Source organism: Falco naumanni, chromosome 9, assembly GCF_017639655.2.
Source record: "Falco naumanni isolate bFalNau1 chromosome 9, bFalNau1.pat, whole genome shotgun sequence".
Classification (NCBI taxonomy): domain Eukaryota; kingdom Metazoa; phylum Chordata; class Aves; order Falconiformes; family Falconidae; genus Falco; species Falco naumanni.
The window spans coordinates 11,370,098-11,395,806 of record NC_054062.1 but is presented as its reverse complement, the minus strand read 5'-3'; the positions used below and the strand labels follow the sequence as shown (position 1 = coordinate 11,395,806).

Sequence of the window (25,709 nt, the reverse complement as noted above, 5' to 3'; positions counted from 1 at the left end):
CCTAAACTACGTAACATTTCACTTAGTTAAAGCATGTAATGCCTCATTAACCGACACTGATATTAACAGGCAATGAATTATTTTTTTTATTGTATTTTTGAAGTAGCAATCTTAACTGCAATGCTTAATTCACCAACATCTAGAACCAGTGATCACAGTATCTAAACCAAAGTTATGTGTCTCCATCTAATTCAGTCCCTGACCTGCATGACAGGTGGGAGAAAACACATCTACTATCCCGGTGTATGTTAGGATGTAACTTTACTAACAGCTGGATCAAGATCAACAGATTTACTTTATATGTCACTTGTTAGCAGCAACAGTATCATTAACACAATACGGATTCAAAGAAATCAAATAGGGAAGAAAAAAAGCTACTAACACAAAACCTGGCAGTGACAGTAACGCTCCAGATTCAGTCTCATTTCCTTATTATCAAGGGGGCGGGGCGGGGGAACAACAACACAGGGAAGCAGTTGCAGACAAATAATTTCAGGGTTTTTTAATCTGTTTAAACTGCCAAAGAAAACAGTAGGAAATAAGACAAGAGGTTTTGGAATAAGTTCTCTTAAACATTGTCACATTTTTACTTTACATTGTTATAGCTCTGCACTTTTACTTCTTAAGTGACAGGCTTTTTTATTGCTGCTTCCAAGTTTCCTATGAAACTTTGCAGTGTCAAACAGACTCAGACTGGGTCTTGGCCATGACAGTACATTAAAACATTTTTAAATTGCATGAAGCATCACATATCTTCCCAGAAAGTGGATAAAAGAACAGGATCATCATCTGTGAAAGGCATTACAAGAGCAACCTAACAGCTTTCTGGAATTACTGTGAATAGTCAAGTGTCTCATACATGTAAGTCCCCAATAACATATGCCTCAAAAATCCACGTACAAAAAAGGACAGACTGCATACAGTTCATAAAATGTCTCGCAGAACTTTCCAGCTTTTGAAGACACATTTCCACCCTATTTTAATCAAAACTGAAGCATATACCTCTACCTCCAGAAAAGCTATTGCCTGCTTTGGGAACTACACACTAAAAACCAAATGGCAGCAACTGGGTTCCAGCCCCAGAGAAAGGAAGGAGTAGGCAGAGCAGATAACCATGTTTGTGTCTACTCGTAAAAGCAGCACAGGAAGGAAGATCTCACCAGAGTTCTCCTGATGCAGCATTACTTCCAGGATATTCCAGCCAAGTCATGTTAAGGATGTTATCACAATTGTTTTAGTATTTGGGGTCAATTTTCATCAGCCAGAGAAATTCCAAATTACTTTGTTTGACTGACAACCAATGTAATAACTTTACAACAGAAGAAGTGTCACCAGTTCAGGTTACTTTCAAATACTGGAGCTCATGATCATTGAACATTAGGCAAAATCAATCCCCTTGTATATGTGCCATCTCTGCTTCACAGCAACAGACACAACAGGCTCACTTCCCTCTGCACCAACCACAAAAGTACCTTTATCATACCAAAACCAGACGGAAGTCTCATGAATAGATATATGCTGCTATTTCCAATTATTAAGATATTGGTACTTTGCTGTGCAGTATAAATAAAGTGAGACATATGTTGTTCTGGTAAAGCAGCCTTTAACCTTCTAATAGAATAAAGACATCATGACAGGCCAGAGCCACACACAAAAAATGGCAGCTCCCATATAACTGAATGGTGCAGGACTGCTTTAACTGTACCTGATCCACTGGCGGAAACAGTTTCTGAAAACAATGGAAATGAAAGATTTCCAATTAAATCAGAGGCCAACTTAAAATAAATAATGATTTGAGAAAATACAACTGAATTCAGCAAAGCAGTGCTTCACTTCTCCCAACAGATCTTAAGGTATAAGCCGAGAGATTTTGAAAACAATGCACTGAAAACACCCAACGTACCAAAACCTTCCACCTCGTTTTCTTCAGGTTCATATCTCAGTAGTTTTGCAGGCAACTCAGTGACTCTCTTGAGAGTTCAAAATAAATTTAACACCACAGTGGGGAGTATGATCAAAGCCCACATTGGATGAGCAGCTTATTCTTTCAAACTACAACTTGATGTAGGTTTGTCTATCACCATGTGCCCTCCACTCCATAGGGCAGTAATAACAAAAAGGAGAAATACAAAACATACGTCCTAGTATGCCAAAACACCTAAAAAAGTAGACTCCACCCACACAGCAACACAACTGGTATCAAAATCTTTAAGCATCCTGCCGCTTACTGTCACCCTCCTGCAGCACAGTTGTTACTGCCAACAGTGGTGGTACTCTCAGGTAACCTGGAGCTTTTACAAAGCAAGGGAAAATAAAAACCCTCTTGTGCAGCCAGGTCCCCTAACATGTCCCAGGCTGCAGTTCCTCTTTGGGTGCCCAACTGCCCTTACGCCCCATCCCATCCATCTGAGACCTTGACTCAGTAGAAAGAAAACAAAACACAAAACCCCATGGAATCCTGTGGGACCTTGCAGGTACCTGACAGGTGGCATTCTCAGAGCAGAACAGCCCAGGGCACTCAGTAGCAAAGGCCAAAATCATTAGTTACAAGACACTCATTAAGGAGCAGAACCTCATGAGCATGTTGCCATTCAGTCTCACACATCCTACTGCCCCGGGTGCAGCTCCTCTCTGCACTGGCTTGGTGAAACAGCTGTGACCAGCCTCATCTGGTATCACCATGTGCCTCTGGATGCCTCAAACTCAACTACAGGCCAAATTATCTGCTCCCAGATGTATAATCAACACGACAGGGCCATGCACCTCTAAAGTAGACAGCAAAGCAGCAGTGCTTTGAGTGCTCAGCTTTACAACCGTCTTCGCCTTGCTGCAAGACACACCAGCTGCTTCCATGTGCTCAGCTTTCAACTCTGCTGCTGCCCGCAGCATGGGAGGCACCACCAAACCCAAACCACTGCTAAATCCATCCTCAGCGGCTGGGGACACAGCAGTGGCACTGTGCTGAGCAGCTCCTTCCCTAACATACTGGAGGCTTCACAGCAAACAGCTTTGTAAATGCAGAACAAGACACGGCAATTCCAGCTTACCCCGGTACTGCCACAAGAAATTCTGCACAATAAACGACAAGGTTTTCCACTTTCACACCACTTCCTACTGTAAAAGCGATATGACTCCATCTTGAGGAGTCTCAGTGTTCCTGGCTGTGACATGGGGCAGCTGTGCCCTGCCTGGAAAGGCTTTTTGTGCCTCTGACCTGCCCCAATGCCCTCGAGTATCATGACAGAGAGAGATACACGCTTTTCCACCCAGTTACTACATCCCTCTCATATCTTCTTGCTACATGGGGACTTGGGAGGGGGAGGCATGCAGCTCTGTTTGGGTACAAAAAAGGCAAGTCATACATAGGCCCAGAAATTCACGAGTTGTTTAAACGCAGTCAAGCACGTTAAACTAATGCACAAATTTCTATATTTTAACATATACAGAGAATTGAGATTAACGGTGAATAAAATCCACTGGTGCACATAAACCAGGCTCCTAGGTGAGCTGCCGATACCCACAGCCGAGGCGCGGCCGGTGGGAGCCCAGTCTCCCCCACTCCCCTGAGCCATCAGCATGCCGCTCACTGCAGAGTCCCCAAAGACAGGAGCAATGCAAACTATTTTACAAAATAAACACAACCACATCAGTAACACTTTCTTCCTCTCTACTGCCCAATAATATTCTTCCTCTTGCTTGCTCATAAAATAAATCTGTCAGGATACTATATGAGATTACCTATATATTTAAATGATGATCTTGGCTTATGATTACATTATCGCTGTGGTTCAGGGTACGTGCTGTGGGGAAGGCAGCCCAATCCTAGGAGAGTATTATTTTCGAGTGACTTTTATTGTCCATTATCTTACACCATTTCTGTCACAGCTATGATGTCTGGTAGGAATAGTTCACAACAGAAATATCTTTGTCGTTAGTATTCTCATTGCAATTTAGTCAGATCAACCTTTAAATCTCATCCATCATACTGAAGAGCTTTGGCAAAGCAAGCACAGTAATATATGCTTCCATGCAAAACCTAATTACAGGCTAGGTTAAAAAGCCTACCCCATTCCTTCTGCAGTGCAAGGTGACAGGAAATCCTGAGCATCCCTTGGTTTCTCACTCTCCCTTTTTGCTGGTGAAGTGCGTAACCCATTCATTACAGCAGACTGATACTGTCTGGCACATGACAAACTTACTTGAACCTAACAATTAAACTTCTGACAGCATTTCCAAAAGCAGAGAGTATTTACTGTAAATGCTTGACAATTTTTTCCTCTCTGCTCATCTCTCTCAACAGTCACCTTATGATGACTGGAAATTACCATAAGCAAATAGCAGCCTAACATCCAAAAAACCCCTCATGTTAATGTGAAATACACACCTGCCAACACTGAAAAAAAAAAAAAAGAATATGAATGTTAAAGGAAACAACATGAGGAATGCCACTGAAATGCATGAGACGGAAGAGAACATTGCAAGAGCACAGTTTAACATGTTCAGTACAGAACTGTTCAGCACAGCTGGCTGGAGCTGCAGAGGTACGATGCCCGCAGAGCCAGGGCCATACTGCTGCCTTACCCAGCCGCTCTGGGCTGCAGCGAGGGAACCAAAGCACAAACTGTTCAGAGTGCAGATATATCACCAGCAAATAGTGTCAAAATTTTAGGCTTGCCATTAAGATGAAACTGTACCTACAGATACACACATGCTAACGCTAACACAGTGCGAGTTATGCTTTCTCGGGCTTTGCAGGTATACGTAAAATATACCGAGCGTGAACAAACTCTTAAAAACAATGTATTAAGATTGCTCAGTTACACAACTTTATTACATTTAGTGATGTCGCCCATGACCAAAATACTATTATATTAGCTAATGTAACTTTACTCATCCTCATTAACATAAACCGAATGACAAATGAAAACGGGCAGAAATCAACTTTCCCAGTCTCTAATATCGGGGAAGCTTTAAAGAGTAGGCCATAGATCTAGTACTAAAAATAGTAAAAGAATCAGTGAGCAAAGACAGTTAAAGACAGTAGTGGTGTTTCAAAGTAGTATCTTCTTTATCAATATTTTTAAGTGCCAAAGCCCCCAGCTGTGTTTTTTAACTCAGCCTTTACTTGAAATTCATTTAACAGGTGGATCCATCTGAAAACTTTCAGAAGCATATTCTCATCCAACCTTAAATAATTTGTATCAACAGAAGTTACAAATATTCAAACTACGGAACAGACCTCACAATAAGAAAATACGAAATTTTATTTATTTATACAGGCAAAATTTTAAAAGTAGCTGTCACCCAATCAAAATGCAGAAACCAAGCCACAGCCCTCAGTGAAAACTGTACCTGCAATTTATAAACCCTTAAAAAGGATGATGATGTTTGTAACAAATTGACCACTGAGCAGAAGAATGGTGTTTTAATCACACCTTCCCTTATACAAGCACTGGAATTGCCCTGAATACAGGTGCAGATGCGTTTGCCTCAAGACTTTGTGCAGACCTTTTGTTAAGCCTGTGCAGACTAGATTTTCAACAGGCAGGCAGGGCGTGCTGGCTTCTCAAAGACACAAAATCCACTAACTGAGAATGTTTTAATAAAATGGCTGAAAAGCCCTAGAGCTTTTTCATACTATGTCAACAACTGATATTCGTTAAACAAATGCTGTGACAGACACTGTAATTCACTGTTCCATACCTAGAAGCAAAATGACATTAAGTCAACTATTTAAAGCTATTTGGAACCATCTCACTGTAGATGTCAATAAAACAAATGCTTCCTGCCAATAATTAAGTATCCCTGTCAAACCTCCCCTCTTTCAAAGCATTCGACACCCAGCTCTCGTCCATTATTCTCATTTTAAGCAAGCAAGATTATAATTTCAAATACTCTGTATTCTAGTTTGGGGACAAATCTAGTAAAATTACTTGAAAATAGCAAGGTCTGGATCAGTATTCTCTCCTCCCTAGCTGTATTAGTTGAGTTTATACAATGCTTTTGATAGAATGTTTCATGTGGCCATTAAATTCATCAGTTGTCGCCACCAACCAGGAAGGCAGTTAGCTTACTTCTAATTTTGGTTCAAAAAGGTTTAATCTGAGTTAAGGGCTGAGGTTTGGGGTTTTTTGTTGTTGTTTTGTTTGGGGGTTTGTTTTTTTTTTTCTATCTGCTCCCTAGAACTTGGTCCCAAATCAAAGGACATAATCATTTGTACAGGTCTTCTAACTACACATTAGATGCTATGCAGCTCAGCCTATCCATTACAAGGGATGGTTTCACACGGCTGCTATTAAACAGTCCTAGGATCGGTGCCAAGATACTTGGTGATTTATAGTTATGACTAAGTAATCAGTGTGATAAGGTAAATGTTCCTTTTCAGCAGCCTAACTGGACTATTCCTACCTTTTACTTGACTGCACGAAATTTCCTAGTGCAACATCACACATAAATACTAACGTATAATGTTTGTCTAAGATATAGATGAATATCAAATACATATTCATATCCAAAATTGAGGATGGATAGCAGTCAGCAGCATATAAAGTGACAATAGTTCCTGTGAAGAGAGCTAATCCTGCTGTTGCTGTACTGTAAGTTTTCACTTACATAAGTTTTAACTTGCATTAAGAAGCCAACATACCTCAATTTATATTCTTCTAGTTGCAATTTTGAGCATTCCAAAAGTACTCACTATATTCGTTTTTACAACCTTTGGAACATTAGAGAGACACCTCTCAGGCCACTATCAGTGCTAACGAAACACATGTTAAAAATAAACACATACTAAATCTACCTGGAATTTTACTGTATTGCTTACTAAGCATGCAACAACATGCTCACCTTTTAATTTATAATGCAATAAGGCTTTCAAGCCTGAAGCCAAATTATTTAAGAACATTTCTGTTATCCTTCTCAGAATTCATTCATTTCTGATGAAGGAAAGATTAAATATAAGATGGAAATATATTCATAACGTATACGTTCACAGAAACTGCCAGACATTATCACATCATTAAATCGTAACTGAAATAAGTAACATCACATACAGCTATGAACCGCGCACCGCCTGTACCAGCAGTGCCAGCTTCATTATCACACTGGCTGTACAGTCTCCCTTCCGCACCAAGGGAACAATCAGCCTTCACATGTACGTAAGCAAACTTACTGTATGACCAGCGAGTTGACAAGCTACATGTGAAATACAGTTTTCCACTCTTGATGAACATCTGAAGAGCCTTTGTAAAAAAGAAGAGCCAAAAATCAAGTAGCAGGGAAGACTGTTCCCATCCTATGCCGAAAACATCCAATTTAAACCCATCCCTAAAATAAGTTTCTACCACACACAACTACGAATCCCAAATACCTCCACAGCTTGTTCCTAACAAGGCACCTTTAGCAACTAGCCACCTCAAACAAGAGCACAGGCAACCAGACCATCTTAAGTCAGTAAGACAACAACAGAAGTAACATCCGAAGTAAAAAAAAAAAAAAAAAAAAAAAAATAAAAAATTAAATAAGCTCTGCTGCTACAGCCCCAAAACTTGGGAACTGTTCAGTCTGGACTGTTCTCAGAAAGCTTAACAAACATATGACCTTAAATCCTAACGAAGTTTTCAATACATACATATATACATATGTGATTAGAAACACCACCAATGAGCAGTGATAAAAACCTTTTAATTAGCACACTTCCAAGCATCTGACAAATATTAAGCAAACCTCACAAAAGATACTTCTGAAATATTGCTGTAATTTCTCAGATGTTTAAGGTAAAGGAGCAAGCCCAAGGTTTTAAATCCATGAAACCTGCTGTAACCGCTCTGTTCATGCAGTTTATCCCTAGAGCCATTAATTTGCATCTTTAATAGACAATGTATCTGTCTCAAATACAGGGAAAAGGAACAGTGGAAGATTATATATAGATGTATGTCCACCCAACTTTGAAACATCAGAACAACAGCTTGAAGTATTTACACTTCTCATAATCAGAAGAGGAAATGATGCCGAGAATTATGCAGCCCAGCCAACCTAAAGATTCATAAGATTCAAATCCAAAGGCAACTTCAAAGCCACTTCATAAAGCCTTATGCAAAACTTCCAGGCAGCCAGATGCTAGCATGGCAGGAAGAGCTTCCACAGCATCTGGATCTTGCAAGTAACAGCCAAACGGAAGCAGAAACTCTTCCCTGTGTAAAAAGATTTAACATTTTTCTACTTACAAAAATAGCTACAATATAAATATGTTTGTATTTTTTCCGCCTCAAAATTTGCTAAATAAGACTGTATTATCAATACTGCTATATAAGGTATATTATTGATACTAAATAAAATAGTCTGCTTCCATAAGTGTTCCTGAGTATCTGGAACTAATAGTACCAGTTTTCCAAAAATTAATGCAGCTCTTCAGTTCACACCCACACTTCTACATTGCTGTACGTAACAGATCTCCATCTCCTTTCCCACATAGGCACAGGCTTCCTTAAAGAACAAGATTCATTCACCAGCACCTCGCAGATCAAGGCTTCAGGGTGGAACAAAAAAGATCTGTTCTTTATAAAGTCTGCGTATCTACTTTTATTACTTATTCTGATGACAGACAGGGTTAATGAAGTTCTTCCAGAGAACTCTCCCTTTCCTGGGCTAAATGCCCAAATTCTTTCAGGATTCACAAGACTTGTCTATTTAAATTGGGTCCAATTTTTTTTTTTCCTCTACAGCAAAGGCCTGCACAGAATGTTCTGAAGAGAAACTGGGAATTAACCTTTCAAGAAAATTATAACTACATGTGCAAGCTCTGTATAAGAGACAAATCACATTTCACACTATATTCTGCCCTCTATGTAACAATTTTCTATTATTCTAATAAACTTCAGTGTTGGAGCATAAACTCTGTAGTATCAGATTATTAAAAACCATAAGCTTACTCATGCAAACAAAAATCTTCTACCCTGCCCACCACCCTGCATTTCTTTCCCAGCCCCCGCTGAGTGCCAAGTCACCGCGCTGATCTCTGACTAATACTGTGCTGCTGGAACAGTAATTCACCTTTGTGAGGCAGCTAGAAAAATTACGCTTTACTTACCAAGACAGCAGCTCCACAGTTTCATTTCCTGTTTCTTATCTGAAAAATCTCTGCAACATATGAGAAGGTGCCTCTCAGGCATTCCCAGCTCTACAGCCATTCACTGACCAGTTCTCACTGCACAGGTACCACTGATGGGCAGAGGGCTGACGACCTGCCCTGCCCTCATCTTTCCTGCCCCCTAAAACTGGGGTCCACCTCACACTTGTTGTACAGGTACTACACAGTCCCTCAGACAACAACAAAAAAAGCACTTGGGTCAGAGAGCATGAAACCAACGCATTAACAGACATTTGCAAAGGCCTTTACATTACGTTGTCAAAACGCAGCATCTGTTCTATCTGCACCCAGACACGCACCGACCAGCCGCAGCCATAAGCAGTACTTAAGGTTAAAGTGCTAATGCAGTTAAAAGAGAGAATAAAAATAAGTCCAGCTGAGGCACAGAATGCAATTTAGCTTTCAGCAAGCCATGAACTAAGTAAAAAGTAGTTTTCCAACCACCTCAAATTACCAGTTTTTTAGAGTAATTATGCAGAACACAACTGAAAATATCTGCCATGGACCAGTTCATCAGCATTCAAAGACAACTGCTTACCATCAGATACTTGCACAAACACAAAGCTTTGTTTCAGAAAAGAAACACAAATATTTGTAGCATTACAAAATAAGCTACAATGTTGTTTAGTAATATCAATGCAAAATATGTTGACACCTTATTAATACCTGTGAATAACATGCTACTCAGCATCAGAAATAATTTTTTAAATACAGCAAAATCTATGCACAGCTATCCTCAACCAGTGAACTAGCAAGCAACAGGGCAATGCAAGTGCAAAAGCAGGAAAAAAATAAATAAGTGACAGCAAAGGTTCAAATTGACCAAATGGAAAACAAACCAGCTTAAAGAGCTAGTAGAAAAATATAAATTAGTAGTGACTAGCAATTTGACTGGAGTCAAAGACGGGGACAAAATATGCCTGTTCTTGCTCCATACTCTGCTTTGCTCTAACCTCTAGATAGCATCACAAAATAAACGTGGGTCACCACAGTGATGGCAGCAGGATCCTGCAGGGATTTCTAGATATCTGGAAAGCAAAAGGAGTGTGTGGGCAAGGTTTCTATAAAAACAACAAAGCTGTTTCGGTAACACACATTCCTGTCAGTGGACAGACTTCCCACGCTACGACCAAGAGCTGCAAAACAAACTTGTTTTAGAGGAGTACATGTGTGGAAAAGGGGAGCATGTGGAAGGAAAAGAAAGTATTCAAATAGAAAAGATTTATTAATGAATTTGCAACATCTACCAGTTAGTTGACAGACCTGAACTATTTCAGATCAAACCCAGGTGTGAAAGAGGTAAATCCAAGTCCCAAACCCACAAACCCTCGGTGCAGGGAGGCAGAGGCAGGACTACACCAGCCAGTTTTAGAGGTCAACCCAACCTTTAAAACATGGGATATGGCAAGGAGAGCTGCTTCAGCACAGCAGCTAATGACCCCAGCTCCACTGCATGATGACTCACTCCCTGAAGAGTTTACAGTCTGAATCAAGCCAAAAGCCTACTTGTAAAATGATAGTTAGTCTATGGAAGAGCATAACTGCCGCATGCTCTCAGCAAAACATACAGCTACATACTTGAAAGAACCAGTATTTCATGCTATGGTAACAGCGTGAAGGAAAATCTTCGGCCAACAGCAACTGAGTCTGGAGGGGAATTAATGCAACATATTGGATGCATGAACAAAAGCTACCCTGGTTACTACTGCTGCCGACAGAAATTTAAATATGGTCCTGTATAACAAATTAAAGAGAGTCTCCACAGGGAAACTATATTCCCCACATCATCTAGCTGCTTTTATCAAACTCGTTAGTGCCATCTATGTCACCAAAAAAATGAGCAAGCTGGCACTCAGCAGTCCCCAGTTTCAGATGAACAATAGGAAAGATAATACGCGTCTTCAGCAAAGTCTGGTAATACTCGTGATGGATGATTCATTTCAAACTTTACTTCCTTTGGAGCACCACATGCAAACAGGTTGTTTAAAGACACACATAACACTCATCTGCCAACGCAGGCTTCACTTTCACTTCAGCTTTTCCAGCTGACCAACTTCGCACACATCAGCCAGAGGAAAGACACTGCCAGCTTCTCCTGCCAGTCCCACAAACCCAGAAATAAAGGTGACAAAAGGCAGAAGGCACCGCAGAGACCCATGCCACGGCCACGCTGCGCGGAAGAGAAGACACCAGCACAAAGCTCTCATACACAGCTGCCTTTAGGAAAACCTAAAATCAAATACTCCAAAAGGTGTGCCTAGATGTGAATAAGGTGACGAGGAAAGGACAGTCCAAGCTGTGCTAAAATACTGCTTTTAATTGCCTTGTTATTGGAACAAACAATGCTGAGGCAGTAAACATCTGACCTTCCTATTCCATAAAGAAAGCTCCTGTTTCCTTTGTTATCCCTTTGACATTTTCCTAACCCATAAGTAAAGAGAATATTGAGGGGTTTTATGGGAAAAAAATCCACAAAACCAAAATCCAGCAACACCACAGTGTGATCAGCTTACGAAATAACCAACTCAAAAAAAACCCAAACCCAGAACAAACCAACAAACCACCTGGCTGAATCTTTGAAAACAACAGGCACTTCACTGAGAACAACCATCTATGTTATTCCAAAAATGGTACAAAGTGGGTTTGTCCATGAGAATAAATCACAGTTTACCCCTGGGAAAAAAGAAAATTGCAACTAGAACACAGGCTCCTTTGGGGACTTATTAGATCCTCAAAAAGCCATCACAGATGCTGAAACCTGCTTTTGCAGCAGAAGCTTCATCTTGAAAATACATATCAGAATAGCATAAGAGAAACAAAGCCAGTAGATTACACTTCAGGATTCACAGGTAATAAAAGGAAGAAACTTTGGCATTAGACTATTCAGCATCTCTGGCCTTATCTACTTCAGGCTTTCCAGAAAATTTCCTACCATTATATTGTTTCTAAGAGCTAGTGGCCGCACAAGCAACGATGGATGCTTCCCAACTCCAGGGTTTCCAATTCACCAGCAATTTACTTGACTACGCACACCTCCCTCCCACCCTACAGAGGGCATGTCCCTTTGCTACACAAGGATCAGCACCATCAGGTCACAGTGCTGTGGTAACAGACGGAAGCAAAAGGAGCAAGGGGAAAGGCAATTTCAAGAAAAACTCCAGTGCCAGGAGGTGAATTGATTGTCTCTTTCCATGGGCCAACTGAAACCCCATAGAGTCGGAGCAGATTTTCACTTTAACATGGACAACTACAGAGAGAACTTAAAAATCAAGTCAGCCATCCTTCCCCCGACTAGAGCCAAACCCTTCCCTAGAGAGCTGTCTGCTCACAACGCAGCAAAATGGTTAGTGTAAGTCAGTTTCATCAACAGACAAATCAAAAATATTTAAACACTATTTGCAATCATTTTGACTTAAGTAGCTGCAACTTAAGTCTTTTCTTCAGAAAGAACTGCTGCAAATTCTCCCTCTCCCTGCATTACTGATGAAGCAAAAAACTAAAATAACAGGTCAACTTAGACACTTCAAAGTACAAACCAGGGAGACTAAAAGAGATCCCAATAAATAAGTCACAGAGTAAGTTATTGCATACCTTAACATACAAAGAACTAAAAGCAAACACAGGTAAAGAACCATACCCAACAGTGTTTACCCTTGGATGGTAAAGTTCTTAGAACTGACATAACATTATAAATTGAGTAACTGACCCGCAAGGAAGTAAGAAGCTCAAGAGAGTTAAAAATTACCCTATAAATACCATAAAGATTAACAGATTTGTAATACCCACCCAAGAAGCGCTTACTCTAAGTAGAATGATTATGAAAACACAGCAAGAATATTTACTATATATACTGAGTTCAGTATATACAGACTGCCACAAAAGGCAGCACTGGTTCTTAATATAGTGACAGCTCAAAGTCACCAGTGATTAAAGGGTAGCATAGACACACACACGGTTACGGCTGACTCGCTTCTTCAGAATACATTCATATATTTTTAAAAACCTTTTCAAGGTTGTTTTGGATTTTTTGTTCCAGTTTAACATTTTTGAAACTTCTGCTTTGCTTTGCACAACTCTGACAAAAACGCTAATGAAATATTGACAGCACAAAAGAATAAAAGCAGAATTTCCATGAATGAAAGAGGGAATTTTTGTGTCCATGTGTGCTGATATCTCTTCTACCCTGAGTCCCTACTCTTGGAGGAAAGGAACCTTAAAATATCTGCAGCTTTTCTCCCTATCTTCTCATTGTAATGACATATGTGTATGCCCAGAGAACCAGAATCCACCACAAATTCTTCAAGACAGGCTTGGCATTCAGTGTTCCTATGCAAGAAACAAAATGTTCCAACAAGGAGAAAACCCTCTCCTTTTCAGGATGGCAGAGACAAGCATCTGCAAAGTTAAGAACAGTATCAATACTTAAACTGAAATTCCTGAAAGGAATCGCATTGAATGTACTGTGAAGTTGCAATCCATCCTGTAGGTCAACATTCCCCAGTTACTGCACCATCTGCAGCGATTTTGGTGTCCAACTCCACAGTTTAAAAATCACTAGGTTAAGAAAGAAGTTATTCTCCCAAGCAAAAGAGGACAGTTGGCTCTAAGGAAAGAAGAAAAATTGGAATTTAGATTATCTTGTGCCACTTGAGCCAGGAGACAGCGGCTGCCTCAGAAGCGAGCACCACTGAGCAGCAAGTATGGACAAAACAGCTTGGGCTGTGCTACCTCCCAGCACACCAGCTCTCTGAGGGAGCAATCCCAACTATCCAGCACCCATTTTTCCTGTCAGCATGGACTTAAAGCTCCGCTTCATGCACACCATGAGTTTTCAAGAGGCTGGTGGATATTTCCCGCCTCATAGCAAGTGGGCTTCTCAAGGACTGAACAACAAAAGTAACTGGAGAACAGGATCTGTCACTGAGCCCTGCAAAATGAAAGACTTGCAAATCCTCCCCAGGGTGTGGAGCAACACCTGCTCCGTCAGCAGGCCGGGTACGGGGTCACAGCTCTTATCAGTTCGGTTTTTGACCCCTAAATACTAGGGCACTAGGTGAGGTGACTATGATTCACTTGGATACGGTGTGTGGAGGAGCAGGATGGAGAAAGTATCCCCCAAATGGACAGCATAACCAGTCCTGGGGAATCCCACCCTGGTCAAATACCAGAGGATGTTTTAGGCCCAAAAGGTGGGATGCTGCACTGAAACAAGACACCGAGACCTCCTCAGGAAGGTCCCTCAGCTGTCTCCTGGCAATGCTGAGATGCACACTGGGGGATGCACCAGCCAGGCTGCTGACAGCCACTCATTTCGTAAATAGCTGTGGCAGCACAAGGCATTACCACCCCCCTCCTCAACGGGGAATCTCTGCCCTTTTGCCTAGCGTTGCCACACTCGGGTTTATTACCCTTGATTCCTCATTTGGGTTGGTTTGTAGGGATTTCGGCTCACCAAACTAGCATTGCTTGAAATGTGCCAAGGAGCACTCCCACACGGCATTCCACCACCGGCAACACGAGATCGGGAGTCATCTCTTCCCCCTAACCAGCAGGCTCGTTTCCAAAGGGGGTTTCTGGATCAGCCTCAGCAGCATCCCCACACTTGGAAAAAAGCTTCGACACAATTTCCAACTGATGTTACACAAACAATCCATCCACTGAACTAAAAAATAAGTACATTTAAAAAAGCATATTACACGTTATATTGAGATAACTCAGTTCAAAGGTACAGCCACATTTTCAAGAAATGGTGAACTGAAACATTCATGGACCACTGCACCTGCCAGCTCCCAACAGAGAAATGAGAATAGCTTCAGAATGAGAACTGCTTGAAATTACAACCAAAACCAGTCAGTGCTTTGATAAAACAACAAAATAAACTGCCTTCCTAAAAAGCAAACGCACTGATCTGAGGGTTGGTGCTCAAGGTCTGTCCAAAGGCAGGGGATAGCTTGGCACCTACTTTGATTCATCATGTGAAGCACATACAAAGGTTGGAGTCTAGAACTGGAGACCTAAGTTACTCAAAGCAAATAAACACAAAAACTTTAAGTGCCTAGGGATTATAATATACCTGTTAATAGTTGGGGAGCAGGGGGAGAAAGATAGCAAGGAAACCACCATCAAGGGAAAAGCTTTATGCCAGCAGGAGCAACTTTTTAATTTAAAAAAATAACAATCTTACCATCTTCTGCATTTTGTGATCAAACCTGTCGTAACTATTTTAAAAAAATAAGTCTTATAATTGCCATGGTGTACTAGCTCATAAAACAGCATATCCAATTCACAATATAAAACTAAATTCATGTAGTTCTGTGCACAAACTCCATTTCTGCCATCTTGAGATCACAGCAGAAAACACTCCACTCTACCAAAAATCATCGTGGCTTTCATACCTGCTCTTTCTCAGACTTCACTGCATTTAGTCTATTAAAAATACAGATATGCTACATGCTTCCTTGACAGTTTCTAATCTACTTGAATTTGTTGTGTAAAACACAGTACAAGAACAGGACAGACAATACCACCTTACCTTACTGAAACACAGCAGACTCTAAAGAAGCAATTCATAAACTACCTGCAAATCTTTTTTTTTTTTTTTTTGAAATGTAATAAATAATGCATTCTGACTGCTAAACAAGCATTTGTGAGGTTTCAAGAACGCTTTGGAGTATGAAATTCCTAGAGTCTCATTCACTTACACCATTTGGTTTCAAATAGATAAGAGTCTGCTGTCGGTTCGCTTAAACATGTAACAGGAAACAAATTTGACTAAAAGGTTGTATTACATTACTACTGGTTTTATATGGAAACCTTTTTAGAAGAAGCTAAGGGGAAGTTTTTTTCCCCCTCTCCCATCTGCGACAGACAGCTGTTCATTGCCTGGAATCTATGATAGCAGACACTTAAAGTAGCACCAAGCTGAAGTAAACACTTTAGAAATTTAATGTCTTTAATTGTACTGACACCGTAAAATTATTTGCAATTTACTGCATCGTGCCACATGATAAGCCGTATCAACTAAACGCTGGAAGCTAAATATACTGTTTTAATTTAATATTTTTTTCTGAAATATTTTAAAACTTTAGAAGACAATCCCAGAGACTTCTCACACATGTACTGCAATGGCACTTAGAGCAAGTCCAGATGTTTAAATACTTAGCACAGGTTAGAACTTGAATTAATCTTGATCCAAACCAATATGCATATAAAAAGTAAGCCAACATAGAAAAAGACCTATCTACCCATAAAAATATTTGACAGCTTTACAGACTTCTGCATTCAAACCACTATTAAAAATAACTCCCTGTGGTATTCTTTTTTTAAACAAAATTTAGCTTATAAGCTCTAGAACTGCCCACTTCATCACATACTTATACACAACCTTGGTTCTCCCTGTCCTACATTTCAGCTAACGAAGACAGCAGCTTCCAGCCTGGCTTTAAAAACAAATGCACACACCTCCACACACACACCCCCCCAAACCTGTAAGAAATTTTTAAACTACTATCTTAGACAGCTTCATTTTCTATGTAATTAAGACACATGCAGCAATTTCAACGTGCTGGAAAAATTCACCATGATTTTGAAGTCAGTTTTAAAACTAGACTTTGCATGCAAATTTTCTGGCCTTCCCCCCCCCCCCCCCCGCCTTGAAAAATAAAACTATTGTCTGGGCCAACATCACCTCTCAGTTTGTACACGTCTTCTTCTATCGCCTAAACACTTTGGGGTTTTCCTCCTTTTGAGACACAGCTCTGCAGTGAAACAGGGAATTCAGAAGTGGAAGAGACCTACTACATCACATCACGCCCAACCCACTCTGCAGCTGACAGAATACTGCACCCTTAAAAGCATCAGGCCAGACGGGTCCAGCCTGCTTTGTTCGGGGCAAATCCTGCACCCTTGGTTGCAGCAGTCCTTTGACCCCAGAGTGGGAAAAGGCAAGGACACAGCTAGGGAAAACACAAATTGTCCTTTCAGCAGCCACAGCAAGTAAAGTGGCTTTTACTTAAACTTTTTTTGTTTTTTTTTCCTCCCCCCCGTTTTGGTTCCTTAGTTTACACCAATTTACTCAGCTGAACCAACTTGCCAATAGTCAGAACAGCAGCCCCGGCACAGGGGACAGAGAGCACAAGGGAACCCATCCAGCTGATGTTAGCTCAGCCAGCTAGGGACTGCGTGACACGGAGACAGACCAAAACTGCCCGATTCTGTTATTCACAGATTCCAGATAAACCGTACTTATCTTCTAGGGCACTTAGAGATCTACTGATGAAAAAGCACACAGAACTTGCAGAGTACTTGCACGTGCTTGTACCAGACACTTCACAAAGGGAACAGTGAGCACAACAAATGCAGCATTAATAGGACTTGGTAACAGAAAAACTATTTCCAAGGCCTCTGTCTTTAACAGGACGAAGTGTCCGTTTGGACAACCTTTAACTTCCACAGGATTTTATACCAGGAAAGGCCATTTTGTCCAGTCCACAGAGTGTGGCGTGGACACATGCGAGCTTCCTCTGCTGCCATGCCCGTCCTGTAACCAGCAGCAGAGCAGGTCACCATCTTCTTGTCAACAGCCACATTATCGGGGTCTTCAGTGATGAGTGGCATCACAGCAATTCTGAACTATATTTCAACCGCATGAATAGTTCATTTTTGCTTTTAATATTGCAAAAATGTTCTTCTTGCATTTATACTGGATACAGAGACACGTATCACATTATTTCCTACAAATAACCTGGACAAGCACCTGGATAGGTATACACTGCATTAGTCACCATTATTCCCACAAAAGGTAAACCAAGCTGGTTAAGTGAGTTCACAGGACAAATGCAGTAGAGTGTGTCACAGGTAGAATGACCATTTGTGACTACCTTTATCACTCTTCTGTGCTCAAATCATAGAGAGCACCATGGCCACTAGCCATCTACATGAGTGTTGAACTGGAGTAATACCGAGAAAATTGCAATTAAAAACTGTCAGTGTTCAGTCAATGGAAAAGAGCGACCCAATGTCTAAAATGAGGTTCCTTGCATTCATTTTTCTCATTTGCTGGAGATCACCATGAACAACCCCTGCCATAACAAGAAAAACTAAGAAAAGCAAATTAGAATGACCAAAACTAAAACACAAGTTGGGCTATTAAACTAATTTCCTGGAAGGCCTGTATCCCAACTAGGCTTTCACTTAAGGACAGAGCAGAAGTCAAACCCCAGAGGTCATACTGATGCCCACTTTCAACAGCCTGCCCCACTTGTTGACTGCTCCAGTTCACATGGTCTAGTCTGAGCTGTCATGTTGTTTGTCATGCATACATTTTTCATAGCCTTGAGGTTAAATATATTTGGCACCACATAAAGTAGGAAAAGATGCTGAAGTACATCCATTAATTAATCTTCTACACATCTAGAAAATGCCTTCTGGAGGTGTGCAGGAGGTGGACTTGTTGCTACCTCCATTTTACAGCAAAGAAAGCAGAGGTAGAGCAGGAGAAAAACCCACAAAGACATTTCTAGCTCCTAATCCCTTACAAAAAAAAAAAAAAAAAAAAAAAAGGCCAACTCATTTTATCCTGAGCAAACAATCATTAATAGAGCATTCAGTACACAAAAAAACTCTTAAGAGCCATTGAAAGAGGCCTTCAGACCAACAGGTAGGTCTGAATAAAGCCAAAAAGCATGCTGTAAGATAAATCTCAAAATCTCCCATGATCTTCTCCAGTACAGTGATTATTAGGAAAAATGAGAAAAGCTCAATATTTTCAATGTACACTTAAGTATTATGTATTGACAGAAAACTTTTTGGGTAGGATCACAGAAGGCATGTATTACAAAAAAATAAGTATCTGTTTCCCAGTCTGGACTTCGAGTCCAAGTTACTAATCTTCATCCACTTTTCTCTCAATAAAATTAATATTGAAGAATTTGAAAAGGTATATTAGAACTCCTATTCAAATTACATGTCCATCCCCTCTCATAAAACATGTATTTATCAAGAAACAGAACTCCAGAGGAAGGAAAACAAAACATGCAGAAGCGTTTTATGTTGCAGGTGTTAAGAAAGCAAAAGGTCGATTCTGTTCTGACGATTCCTTTGGGGTGACAGCAGTCACTCACACTCCATCTAGAAATCTCACTTCCCACAGAAGATGCTCTTTTTCCATCATAATAAAAGTTCCTCCCAGTTCCCATTTTTTTTAGGTCTCCAAGGCACAGGGCCATAGGAAACAGGGGCAGCAACACTCTTATCTAAAAGTAGTTCCTTTTTTTTCTGTTGTTGCTTAAAAGAGTATGACTGTCACAAAGAATGTCGACAGGAAAAAAATAACACTGGAAAGAGTTTGACTCAATGTCAACGGATGTCTCAAAATGTAAAAACTGCAGAAATGCTGCAGAAGTTAAACGGTTGCTTACAGTGATTCACAAAATTGAACTTTTACAGGAGACACAGAAATGACAGCAAGACAGTCATAATGTGTCAGGAACTTGCATCACTGGACTTCTAATTGCTACAATATTTCCTATCAAATTACTTATACTGCAATAATGCCATAGGCAACCAGCACTGGCAGAAATATTCCGTGTGTGCGAACAGACAGACAAACAGATGGAGCTCAGAAATCCACCATTACCCACACAAGCATAAATCACACTTTGGAGAGAGTAACATGTTGGGAGGAAAAGCCTGGTGTTTGGTAGCTCAGCGGTAACACGTGCGCTCTCCCAGCGGCGCCGGCTTTATCGCAGCCCCACCGTCCGGGCGCGCCGCGCCGGGGACCCCCGGGGGCGCGGGCGGGGAGGGGCGCGGGGCCCCACCCCCCCGCCAGCCCGGGGCCCCGCCGCAGCCCCGCCGAGCGGCCGGGGACGGCCGGCCCGGGCCCACGCCGGGCTCCACTGCCCCGGAGGGGCGCGTACGGCACGGCGGCGCCGGGCGTGTGCGGGGGGCGGCACCCCCAGGGCCGCGACGGTGTCCCCGTGTCCGCGGCAGCTTCAACTTTTCCCGTATCCCAGCGCCGCCCGCCCGCGGCCCTCACGGCCCCGGTGCCGGCCCCTTCCCGCTCCCGCCCGGCACGTGTCGGCCCCCGCGGCCGGAGGCGCGGCAGCCCCGGCGGGACGGAGGCCGCGGGGCGCCCAGGCCCGCTCCCGACGGCGGGACGGCTGCCCGGCAGCCCCTCGCCGGCCCCGGCAGCGCGGCCGCCCCCCCGGCCCGCCCGCAGTCCCGCCCGCCCCGCGGCCCGGCCGCGCTGCCCCGGGCCGGTGCCGGCCGCTCCCGCCTGAGGGGCCGCGCGGCGCAGGGCCCGGCACACCCCCGGCACGGCGCAGCGCGGCCCGGCCGCGGCGGGGCCCTGTCCTGCTCACCTGCGGCCGGCGAGGCGGCGGGGCCCGTCCCGGAGCGGGCGCGGGGGCAGTGCCGGGGGGAGGGGGGGGGTGTCCAGGCGGCCGCGGCCCCGCAGCAGAACGAGCGAAGCGGCGCCGCGTCCCGCAGACAACTTCGCCCCGCGCGCGCGCTCGCCGCCCCACGCACGCGCTGCCCGCCACCGCTCGGGCGCGCGCCTCGGCGTCTGCCACGCAGGCCGGGCGGGCGGGAGCGCGCGGGAGGCGGTGCCGCGCAGGGCTCTGCCCACCTGCCGCGCGATCGCGCCCCGCCCCGCCGGCCCCGCGCCCGGCCCGCGCCCCGCACCTGGGCCGCGCCGCGCCGGGCCGGGCCCGCTCTGCCGGCGCGGGCTGCGGGTCCCGCGGTGCGTCAGCGCCCGGGCCCGGCGGCCTGCGCGGAACAGCGCGAGCGGCGCCTCCCACCGCCGCGGCGGCCCGGCCTGCCCCGGAAAGCGGCGGCTGCCCCGAGACCCGGGCGGCGGAGAAGCGCCGGCGGCGCCCCCCGCCCTGCAGAGCGGCGCGGCCGCAGCCCCCGGGGTTTACCGCTCCCCGCCACGGGCCGGCGGCCCCGGGGGCGGTATCCCCGCCGTGCTGCCGGCGGTGCGTGTGCGGGCCTGCCCCCGGCCCCGCCGCCTGCGGCGCGGCGGGCCGGCAGTCCCGGTCCCGCTGTTGCGTGCCGGGGGCGAGCGTTGGTGCGTTTCACTGGAGCTTGAAATTGAGCTGCGTTTGTTCGAAGTGAGCGCAGGCCCGGCAGCGCTGCACCATGTGTCACAGCAAACCGGCGCGTCCCGTCGAATTGCCCACAGCGGGCGAGAGGCGCAAGGCCGGCCGCAGCAGGCCGGGGAGAAGCGCAACGGCTCCGTTGTGCCAACCGCTGCTCCAAGGCCTGGCTCCGGCCCAGGGTGGTTGCTGGTGCGACTGGGGTACTCCTGGTGCTGCCACAGCAGAAAGTGCTAACGGCAGCGAGGCTGGGGCACAGCTTCAGTTCTACTCAACCCTTTGCCAGTTACAAATAATTTCATTTTTTTTAAAATCAGTCCTGTAAGCCCACACTGTACTAGCTGTACACCGTCAGTGCTGAGCGGCTTGCAGGTGCCACCTCAGCTGGGCTGGGAAGGGCAGGTAGGAGGGAGGGCGCCCAGGTCAGCCTGCTCCATCAGGATGAAAACCAGGCGCCCAGAATGGAACTGCACGCACGCATGCGCCCTGTTCTTTGGGGCATGACTCCCAGTTGCATCCCTGTGTCCTGTGCCTTGGCTTTTATGTGTTTGAAGTTCCTTCACGTGTCCTGCTGCTGCACTTGGCTGTTTGGAGAAGACGGTGGGACACCATGACGCCCTCCCCAACAGCACTGAGCATTGGTTATTTACATTCCCTGGGAACAGCAGGGAAAGGCCCTGTTCTGCATTGTGCTTTACATCCATGGACACAACTTCCAGGGAAATGCTTGCTGCCCATATGGAGCATAATGCTCAGCTGCGGCGCTCCGCTCTCTCAACTGATTGCATCACCTACACCAAAGCTGCGTGGAACCTGCTACCAAAGACATTTTGGTTCAAATAAGTAACTTTTCCCAGCAGATTCCACTCACGGGGTTTAAGGTCCATAGTAAGTCTCTGTTTTGCAGAGCATGAATCATGGCAGGTCTTTGCTCAAATGGCATTGTTTATCCATTGGGATGCCTATTTTAGGAAAATGTTCTTGCTAAAGCAGTGCTGCCTCTGGCATCCAGAGAAACAAGAAACTGCAGTAAAACTTTGTAGCATATTCAGTTGGTTTTCTAAGATTTGAACTGGTGCTTCTGGAAATGTCACTAGGTTTTGGGTTTTGTTGTTTACACAAAGCTAGTAGAAATTCAGTGCATTCAGTTTGGGTGAATATAAACATGATCCTTGCAGGGGCTCAAGTTTCTGATGCGTCTCACATTTAAGATACTGTAAAACTAGATTCTCTCTCCCTGAGCATTTCTGATAGCGTAAAGATTTTCTCTCAAGGGTACAGATGCCTGCACAGCTATGCAATGCTTCTCACTAGAGACAGAGCAATAGACACAACAGATGGAAACTGAGAGGCCACCTGGTTTTAAAGCAAATCATATCATCAATCTATCAGTACAAAATCTGAAACATGGGAAAGTGCTTAGAGAAACAAAATTAATTCAATTTTTTTCTCCAAACTCAATTTTCCCAAGTTCTGTTGATGTACCATTTGCAAAAATTCGTTTCTTTCTCTTAAAAAGAGAGTGTCAGTGGATTGAGGTATAAGAACTTAAGTGTTTTACATCAAAACAATGACAAAAAAATTATCTTTTGTTACGCTGCCATAAGTTACTGTCTTTCTATTCAGAAAAGCTGTGTTAAAAAATCTGCTACATTCTTGTGCACAGCGTCAAGATCCAGGTTTTTCATTGCTAAATTAGACAGACCAGACAAAATTACTTTAGATTATCAACAGCAATTCAGTTAGGAAAGCAAATTAAATTTCCTCAATTAAGTCTTGACAGAAATAAAACTTTCTTTCATGGTCTGTGCTATGGTTCTGTGTGAAATTCTCTTTTAAACAACCCCCAAAGTGAGAACTTTCAGAAAATGTTGACGACTTCTTTGTTTCGATCCCTGTAAGAACAGCCACACATTGACCCTTCAGCCTGGCTCACCCTGGTGTGTTTCATGCCCAGCACTGATCACATCCCCTGCACAGCGATTCCTGCCTTTGAGCACAGCTGTCTGTGCCCAGGGACGGCAGCATTAGGCTTTATGTCTCCAGATAAGTCTCCTGAAGTGCAAGAAGTGTATTTTCCACACATCCATCTAAATGAAGGTTGCACCATTTGCAGATGTCAGCTGTTTTCATCTGGTCAGTTTAATTATTTTATACAGTTCAAGGATGGGTTGACATATATTTTAATCTACAATATTTAAAATCCCACTGATAGAACTGTCAAAAGGAACTCTTAGCTAGTGGAAGCCTGAAGATCAGCCCGTAAGGAATGGAGAATTACATAAATAAAAGTATTTTAAGTAACTTAATTTTTAACCTAAAACATGAGGAAATAGTCTTTTATGCCTCTAAAGTTTTTATGGTTAATACTCACATGGTTGCAGAGCGACCACCACCTCCTCACTGCTTACAGCCCAAATGATTTAGTACTGACCCATGGTGAGTGAGGCCACTCTATTTTAATTGTACAAACAGAACCAAGAACAGAAAGTAAGCACATAATATCAGTGGAGGCTGAGAAAATTAAATGGGAAAATTTCTATATTACTTGTGGGTATGAAGATTTCCGGTAACAAGTCTGTTTTGGGAAAACTTGAATATCTTGACCCAAATCTTTGAGGATTTTAAATCAACATTCAGTCAATTTGATTGATTTACTTTATTCTGAGTGCTAAATGCAACTGTGTCTGTATGCTTCATTCTCAGTCCATTATCGATAAAATCCTAGCTTTACTGGCTTAATATATGCCTATTGGCTTATTATTTTCTGTTCTTAATAGCATACACTGAGGAGACTCTGCTACAAGTTATTTTCGGGAAAAAAAAAAACAAAACAAAAAACCAAAAAACCAAAGAAACAAAACCCCAAAACCAACCTTCTTCCTCAAATGAAAATTACAGGTTTTAAAGAGAGTCAACTTTCCAGCAGTAGCTAGAGAAGATGGGCTGCGGATTTCTCTTTCCACTGCCGTAGCTGCAGCATGTCTTCTCCATACACACACTGCATGAGCCTGACTTTCACAGTGTGTCTGCAGCCTGCACACTCGGTTCTCATATTTCTGTAAGGTCTGAGTCCCAGAGGAAGCATTAATGCTAAAGGAATGCATACCAGTGTGGAACTAGTCTAAAAGTCAGTACAAAATCTCTCCAACAGATTGCTCAGAGAAACACCTCTTTTTTACCATATTTAAGATCTGTAGATTGATCTTATGAGCATTTGTGCAGCAGTTTAGTCTCAAACTGATAAGAGTGATGCAAAAAGAGAGAAACAGAATCAAAGGAGATTAAAAAGCACTGGTCTTCAGGAAGATAAGGCAACCTAGAGCCGCCACGTGACCCAGCGAACACTCCAGCTCAGCCGCCTGCGGATCTCATCAGGGAACCAGATGTGACCAGTGGCAGAATATCCTTCTCAGCGTGAGATCTGGAGTATATGATTGCCATCCAGGAAAGGGGAGATGGGAAAGTATGATGGAGAAAATGTCCTTTTTTTATAGAGTTTAATTGCTTAGAAGAAAGACACGTTTTCTTTTAAAGAATAAGGGATGCTAGAAGCAGGCTCAGGAAGGTGTCTGGAGGAAGGAGCAGAAGGATTTTTCACATGGACAGAAAATTTAACATTGCTTCCTCTTTTCTTGTGACTGTATTTTAAATGATTAAGTGGCAGCAGACAGTTCTCATTCATTTCTTTGGTCAATTGAAAACAGGGCAGGGCAGTACACAGAAAATAAAAGAGGCCTGTTGTCCCATACTAGCAGGGTAGGAAATTGTGGGTTTTCATTCATTAATTTTCTCATTCTCCTGTGCAGAGAGGACAGTGGGGGAGAGATGTTTCACCCCAGCAGAGCGCCTCTGTATATAGCTGAAGGGCAGAAGGAAGGCCTCAGTGTCAGCCATAGCACGCTCTGTCACATCCTGGCTGGCTGTAGGGCTGTCCCTGTCTAACTGTCAGGGTGGTACCTACCACCACCCCGAATGGTGAAGAGGGCTCATGGCATGAGCTCGGCGTTGCCCAGCAGGGGCAGTGGGATGGCTCTTTCTGTTGCTTTTGTGGAAGGGCAAGTGGAAGATGGAGTTTTTCAGTCATACAGGCTTGTGGTCACAGCTTATTTTGGGGAGAGAGGGAGGAGGAGAAAGTTTGCTGTATAGAGCTGGAGCAGGGACAGAGGGTTAGCTGTGTGTCCTACACACACACATTTCACTTACTGTGCTCTTGAGAGAGAAAGAGTTGTGGATGCCTTTTCTCAGCCCCTAGCAAAGGATTTGGAGATAAAGTCTGCGCCCTTGAATTTGTATTCAAACAAAGAACAGAGAAGTAGTGCAGGGAGCAGAGTGCTGGGGTGAGGCCCCCAGCAGCCTGTGTTGCCAAGCAGATGGGCTGCCGTGTTCTCAATCAACTGCAGTTTTTAAGGTCATGCCTAGATAATGAGCATCACAGTACTCAAGCCTACAGATCATGAATA

General features: G+C 43.6%; 1 protein-coding gene across 2 annotated transcripts in view; it reads right to left on the bottom strand.

The window, feature by feature from the left end:
* The window catches only part of NEK6 (NIMA related kinase 6), a 67,200-nt gene extending 46,518 nt beyond the window's left edge, over window positions 1-20,682 (bottom strand). For both annotated transcript variants that reach the window (XM_040607346.1, XM_040607345.1), the window contains exon 1: window positions 20,512-20,682. The gene's annotated coding sequence lies outside the window, so the exon portion shown is untranslated. The remainder of the gene's footprint in view (window positions 1-20,511) is intronic.
* Between the last annotated feature and the right edge of the window lie 5,027 nt (window positions 20,683-25,709).